The sequence below is a fragment of the Formica exsecta genome, unplaced genomic scaffold, assembly GCF_003651465.1.
Source record: "Formica exsecta isolate Colony F162 unplaced genomic scaffold, ASM365146v1 scaffold401, whole genome shotgun sequence".
NCBI classification, from domain to species: domain Eukaryota; kingdom Metazoa; phylum Arthropoda; class Insecta; order Hymenoptera; family Formicidae; genus Formica; species Formica exsecta.
The window spans coordinates 42346-50469 of record NW_021851249.1 but is presented as its reverse complement, the minus strand read 5'-3'; the positions used below and the strand labels follow the sequence as shown (position 1 = coordinate 50469).

At 38.6% G+C, this 8124-nt stretch overlaps 1 pseudogene; it reads left to right on the top strand.

Annotated features, from left to right (window-relative positions):
• Positions 1-3545: 3545 nt before the first annotated feature.
• Positions 3546-8124, top strand: part of LOC115240072 — a 5916-nt pseudogene continuing 1337 nt past the window's right edge.

The window sequence follows — 8124 nt, the reverse complement described above, 5'->3', positions numbered from 1 at the left end:
TACTTTCTTGAATAACCTTAACGGCCATGGCTCTTTCTAAAGCTAATTTCAAAGAAGTCACACCCTCTAATTGTAACGTGCATTTAATAAAACCGTCTGATAACGCAGCGACAAATTGCGCACAAGCAATTTTATCTCTCACCTCGTGTGATCATTCGGAGTAAGCCAATCGCGAGAGACGTTCCAAATCTGCGCCCAATGTAGCTAGATCTTCAGAATTTTTTTGTTTTCTGTTAATGAACTGCGTATAATATGTCTGGGCTAAATGTCCTTCCCCAAAACGCAATTCCAACCTTGATTTTAATTCCTCGAACTTTAAATTCTCTATCTCAAAAATTCCATCTAATACGGAACGCGCTCGTCCCCTTAAACATGACGCTAACGCGACCGTTTTAACCGAATCAGACCACATATTCGCCCGTGCTATCAGATAGAATTGAGCGAAGAACTCTCGCAAAGGAACACTTCCGTCGAAAATGTCAGGCTTCAATTTATAACCGACTTCATTATTTAAATTTCCGCTCTCAGTTTGCTCTAATATCTCTCTATTATTAAAACGACTTAGCTGGTTGTTGGTATAGTCCAGCTGTCGCATCCTCTCCTCCATTCCACGAAGCATTTCATAACGCTGATGTAACTGTGCCTCGTAGTCAGCTCGCCGCTGTATGCGTTCCTCGCGTAGCTGTTGGATCTCTCTCAGCGCAGATTGGAGAGTAACCGCCTCCAAAGACGGCCCTGATGTCGCAGCTTCCGTTACCATCTCTGCGGTACGGAGCGGAGTCCCAGCTCGAAGTCTTTTCCGTGTCGTGACTCCAGTTGAATCTTGCCGCTCATTTCCCGTAGCCATAGCTCGTTGTATGCTCGATCCCGGACGAGCCCCCAAAATGTTGCGTCAGCGCGTCGACTTCGATAATACTCGAACACGCGCGACACAAACGGCACTCGCGTACCGCGACGTAAATGATTAACACTCTTTTAAAAGAACAGAAGGAACTTTAATAATAACACAGAACACACAATTAAACAAGGAACACAGAACGGGTAATAACGATAATCGTAATCTCAAATATGTCCGCCCGGAATGACATCCGTCGCGAGACTCAAGATGGCCGATCTCTCTCTCAAGATGTCCGCCGTTGTTTTACAACAACCCTTAGCGACGTGTTTGGAGATGATCTCTTAGAGACGGGAGCAACTTCAGGATTAACTTCCACAGACGACTCGCAGGGACGCAACACTATCCATACAGCCGTCGCGACGGCTCTCGCCGAGAGTCGAGTCTCTCGCCGCGACGCGCTCGTGCGCTCTCTCAGCGAGCGCGCGGTCGGCGGCGTGTCGATCGGCGAGCTCGCCGCTCCGCGAGTACGCGATGTCGTGCTCGCGGCAGGCCGCGTCCAGAAGATTGATGCCTCGATCGCCTCGCGCGAGTCGTTTTTCAAGACGGGTACCCGGCCCGCAAAATTGATATCCGGGTATGTGTAATTCGAAGGGGAGCGCGTTTATCGCTCTAATCAATAAGCCGGCGCCGCTGATATCACCGATTACACCGTACCGCAGCTTCGCGAATTGCATTCGCCGCAATCTTTAACGAGCGGCGCCGGGCCGTCGATGTGCGTTCGTTGCCAGGGACGATTGTAATGCTCCAGGCATCGACTCCCACAATCGTTCCACATAGCGACCGAAGTGCTTTAGTAAAATTACTTTTGGGATAAACCGCAATTGATCGGTGGTGAAATCGAGAATATCGTCACCGTCTACTAGTAAAATTAACATCTTGATTCACCGCGCGCGATTCGCTACTGCGCGATCGACGGTGATCTATTCGTATATAAATAAAAAGATCTCGCCCTGCCTCGCGCGAGTGTATCGCGCACGCGCGTGGCGAGAGGAATGCGCTTCGTAAGGCAGCCGATCGCGATAAGGGTGACGAACCTCGACGGTAGGGCGCGACCGTCGAAGGAAGCGCGCAGACACGGTCGTCTATTACCGAGCGCTATTCGCTGCCTCATTTGCGGTCCCTCTAATTGCGGTAAAACGAACGCGCTGATAAGTTTGTTGGAGAGCCCGCACGGCGTACGCTTCGAGAACGTTTACATTTACTCGAAGTCGTTGCAGCAGCCTAAATATCAGTATTTAGAAAATTTATTGGCACCGATGGAAGATATAGGTTATTTCACATTTTCCGATAACTCTGACGTTATTTTGCCTAACGAAGCGCTTCCGAATTCTATATTCGTATTCGACGACATAGCGTGCGACAAACAGAATACTATTAGAGAGTACTTCGCTATGGGTCGACACAAAATACCAAAGCATTTGATTCGAGATAACGCGAATCTGCTGATTCTTTTTAAGCAAGATGGCACTAATTTGCGTCACGCATACAATGATCACGTGAACTCGGATATGCCGTATGAGAATCTTCACGCGCTATGCCGCGCGTGTTGGCGATATAGATATGGTTTCCTAGTGATTGATAAAGATAGCGCGCTTAGCGCCGGCAGATATAGGCGAGGGTTTAACGATTTCGCCGTACCATAGAGCGATCAGTCGTCGCGAATACGTCGAACGCATCGATCGCTCTCCCTCCCGCGAGCGAGAAAGACCGATTTATTAATCACGATGGCTGCGACGGATATCGGTGAACGAGAGAAGACGGCGAAAGAGATCGCTAAGACGCGCGCATCGATTCGTAAAAAACACAGAGCGTTAAAGACCGGCAAAATGGAGAACGAGATCGCGATGGAGAACCGTTTCAAGCCAATCGTCGAACCGCTGCGGTGCATCGCCGAGCGCGCCGAGCGAGACGAGATCGAGCGAGACGAAATTAAACGCGAAACGATAAAGCGAGACGCGATCGACGCCTCGCCCGTAACGACGAGCGTCGAGGAAAAATGGAAGGAGGAAAAATGGAAGGAGGAAAAATGGAAGGAGGAAGAGTTGATTCCCGCTTGGAAAAAACCTAAAGTGAAACGAATACGAGCGCGGAGACGATTAGACGCTGTTTCTACTCCGTCAAACGTGTATCCTATCGAGAGAGATCCATTCGCGCGGGACAAAACTGAAGAGGAAGCGTTCGAACCCGAGAATCTCGAGTCGTCCTCGACGTTTGAAATGTCCGTTAAGCGAACTTCGCGAACTTCTCAAGATCACGAAATGTCGCACGGTCGGCTAGGACCGTTGGGACGAAAATACATGGGGGCTCTTCTCGGCGGAGAAGCGCCAAATGAGATCGAATTCTGCGTGTCACAAAAATAATATTAAAGAAAATACTTTATTAGATAATATTGATATAAGTTCACATAAAGATATATCACCAAAATATAAATTTAGAGCACAATGGCTAGAGATCGAATTATTTCAGCCATGGTTACATGAAATATCAGATGGCATTAATACATTTTTTTGCTCATTTTGTAATAAATCTGTGATTGGTGATTTATCTCACATTTATCGTCACGCAGAATCCGAAGCACATATAAAAATATGTAAAGAAAAGAAAGATCGATCACGTTTACGGAGTGTACATTAGCGCGAAAGGCGCGATGCTCGGCAATAGGTGATTCGATGTAGACGCGGATGACTCCATACTTATAGATGAAATTAAATACATCGGTACCCCCGGCTTACACGAATTAATCTTTATGAAAAATCCTGATAGTCTCACATACACGGAAAAGGATAAATTAACATACAAAAGTATATTGTTAACAACGAACGCTCATAAACGCGACCATGACAAGTGATGCCAGAATGGCCACGCTAGCAACACGCAACCGTAGTGGAGGATATGACGCACACAGGCGCAAACCGCGTACGTGTGAGCTCGGCGCTTCGGCTGGTTTCGGATAGCAGAAGAGGACAGATATACTGTTTTCTGTCTAGATTATTTCAAATATCTATATTTATTTCTATATTTCTATATTATTGCTATTAATTTTTTTATTATTAATCTTTCCTTTTATTCATTCTTCTTTCGTTCTTTGTTTCTATCTTTTTTTATATTTAGTGATGAGTGATGAATTAAGAAAAAAATCTAAGCGAAGCTTTTCAGAAGCTTGGCTTAGTGATGATAGAATTAAATGTTGGATACGTAAAGTATCTTCTGATGATGGTTTTTATCATTGCATCATATGTAATAAAAATATTTCGTGCAACACACATGTTTTAAGACATGCGAATTCTGCGTGTCACAAAAATAATATTAAAGAAAATACTTTATTAGATAATATTGATAGAGGACCCAGCCCCAATGACCTTGACCTTGACATATGTTATCATGGACATAATTTTGAGTAACTTTTTCTTCTAATTTAATCGTCACTCGTTGCTTATTAAAAAGTTATTAAGGTAATTATTCAGAATCACGGCTCCACCTGCAAATGGGCTGCAAATTTTTTTACGGACTTTTTATGTTTAAAAAGAAATATAAATAACCATTTTTAGTTGGAGGCTCAAAAAAAAAGTTATAGACCAAAAAAGGGTAATTATTTCGAATATGGTCTTTTCTGAATTTTGACAAATATGATCGGATCTCCCGGTAAAACTTTTTGTTGTGACTCCAACAGCGACGATCAGTCAGGGGAGCCCGTCCCCCATCACCCCCACCTCCCAAAAAACGAAAAACCCCCAAAATTATCGAAAATTAGGTAATTATGTACTATAAAGTTCACCCTACAACCCAAACCAAATTTTAGTTTTAAATGAAAAATAAGTTTGAGTTAGGTTATATCTTCCGGAAGTGGAGCCCCCCCGTAAGGAGGGCGGAACCCAATGCGTCCACGCATACACTTTCCCATCCACACAACAATTGTGGGATGGACCTCGCTTTGCTTTGTAAACTATATGCGTGCACACAGTATTTGAAACCAGAGCTTGTAAAAAATGTATGTAATAATTTTAAATTTTCTGAAAAAGAAAACTAAAAATCTTTAAATGATATAAATTTAAGATCTGAATGCGAAGAATATCTCGAAAGTTTAATGAAAAAGGGACGCGCAGACATAATTGGAAATGTTCGAGATAATTGTCTACAATTTTACGTGACTGCTGCCGAGGAAATTAGTAAAAGATTGCCCATTAAAGATAAATTTTTATGTAAATTAACAGTTTTCCAATTCAACACAGCATTATGTAGTATTGACAGAGAAACATCATTTAATGATGTTTCTTTTATTGCTCAAACCCTCGGTGGCTTTGACGAAAATGCTTTAAAAAAAGAGTGGCATACTTTACATCTAGATTTTACAACAGCAGAAAAAGAACATCTTTCAAAATTAAACTTTGATGAAATGTGGAAAGAAATTTTAAAACGTACATATCCCAATATGAAGTCTCTTTTGAATGCTGTTAGATCACTTCCAAATTCAAATGCCGACCCAGAAAGAATGTTTTCTTTGCTATCAGATTTAAAAACGAAAAAAAGAAATAAGCTTTCATCTGCATGTATAAACGCTAGTTGTGTGTTAAAATCAGCATTAAAAGCAAGAAAAGAAACAGTTTTAGATATGGTGATAAATGAAAACCATTTGTCTCTCATGTCGTCAGACAAATTATATTCTATTTGTCCTAAGAAAAAGAGCAGTTTAACACTATATGCTGCTGATAATGATATTGCTAGTACTTCGGTTACTAATATGCAATAATAACGTTTAAAATAAAATAAATAGTATTATTTAATTGGGCATTATTATTTATATGCAAATAAAATAAATAATATAATTGGGTATTATTATTTATATAATACAATGAAGAGCTTTCCTCGCGTTATGATATGTTTGTAAAACAAATTTTGTCTGTAATAGAGACAATTTATTATCTGTGATGGAAAATCCGGATGTAAAAGCATATTTGTTATTTTTAAAGCATATTTTAAATTTTTTAAATTCTTTTAATGTACTTTTTCAAGCTGTGGAAACAAGAATTCATTTGTTGCAGCCAAAGTCATATTGACATCACACTTGCAAAAACAAGTGTGTAAAAAAATTATTGTCCCTAATTGACATCACACTTGCAAAAATAAGAGTGTAAAAAAATTATTGTCACTAATTGACATCACATTTGCAAAAGCAAGTGTGCAAAAAATATTCTATAAATGACAGATACAATAGAGCATATTATATCATATATTGTATTATAATGTGGTATGATATGGCTACAGGCGAAGATGCACGTTAAAAAAATCTTACGCGCCATTGGTGGTACCTCATATAGGTGGTGGAAGCTTTTCAGAAGCTTGGCTTAGTGATGATAGAATTAAATGTTGGATACGTAAAGTATCTTCTGATGATGGTTTTTATCATTGCATCATATGTAATAAAAATATTTCGTGCAACACACATGTTTTAAGACATGCGAATTCTGCGTGTCACAAAAATAATATTAAAGAAAATACTTTATTAGATAATATTGATATAAGTTCACATAAAAATATATCAAAATATAAATATAAATTTAAAGCACAATGGCTAGAGATCGAATTATTTCAGCCATGGTTACGTGAAATATCAGATGGCATTAATACATTTTTTTGCTCATTTTGTAATAAATCTATGATTGGTGATTTATCTCACATTTATCGTCACGCAGAATCCGAAGCACATATAAAAATATGTAAAGAAAAGAAGACAGAAACAATGAACATGGATGAAAATATCAACATGATGGATGACTCACTTTTGCCGTTTGAAGACCGGAAAAAATCAGCAGAAATTCGATATGCCGCATTAATTGCTGATAAGAATATTTCGCATCAAACGGCAAAAGATATCCTTAACTTTTTTCAACAAATAGGAAAAGATCCTAACGTATTAAAAAGTATGAGTATGGGTCGAACAAAATGTAAAAATATTATTTCGAATGTATTGTGTCCGGTCGAGACGAACCGTGTGGTCAACAGCATTCAAAATACTAAATTTTCCATTTTTATTGATGAAACATCTGATATTTGTAATGAAAAATGGATGACGTTTCTTGTACGGTATGTTGATCCTGAAACATTAGACATTCGCACGCAATTAATTAAATTAATTAATATTGACGCAAAAAATAGTAGCGCGGAAAAATTATTTAATGCATTTAAATGTGAAATGTGGAAATTAAACATTCCATTTGGAAATATTGTTGCCTTGTCATGCGACAATGCATCTGTCATGACAGGTAAACATCTCTCATTTAAAAAAAAGTTAGAAGAATTTTGTACAAATTTATTAACATTTCCATGTCCATGCCATTCCGCGGCATTAGCTGCACATGCTGCATGTGCTAAAATACCGGAATATTAGGAGGAGTTTTTAAAAAAGATAGCAAATTATATTAATAGTAGTCATAAGCGTGCTGCTATTTATGAAGAATTTACTGAATGTTAGGAAACAAAAAACCGTAAAATTTTAAAATTATCTACTACACGATGGCTATCTCACCATTCATGTGTTGTGAGACTTCTTGATTTTTGGGATACTACGAAGCTTTTTTTGACTGAAATGGTTATAAGTGAAAAAACTAAATCAGGAGACAATTTATTATCTGTGATGGAAAATCCGGATGTAAAAGCATATTTGTTATTTTTAAAGCATATTTTAAATTTTTTAAATTCTTTTAATGCATTTTTTCAAGCTGTGGAAACAAGAGTTCACTTGTTGCAGCCAAAGTCATTGGAACTTTTAATAAGAATTTCCAAACATTTTTTGAAACCAGAGCTTGTAAAAAATGTATGTAATGATTTTAAATTTTCTGAAAAAGAAAACCATAAATCTTTAAATGATATAAATTTAGGATATGAATGTGAAGAATATCTCGAAAGTTTAATGAAAAAGGGACGCGCAGACATAATTGGAAATGTTCGAGATAATTGTCTACAATTTTACGTGATTGCTGCCGAGGAAATTAGTAAAAGATTGCCCATTAAAGATAAATTTTTATGTAAATTAACAGTTTTCCAATTCAACACAGCATTATGTAGTATTGACAGAGAAACATCATTTAATGATGTTTCTTTTATTGTTCAAACCCTCGGTGGCTTTGACGAAAATACTTTAAAAAAAGAGTGGCATACTTTACATCTAGATTTTACAACAGCAGAAAAAGAATATCTTTCAAAATTAAACTTTGATGAGACGTGGAAAG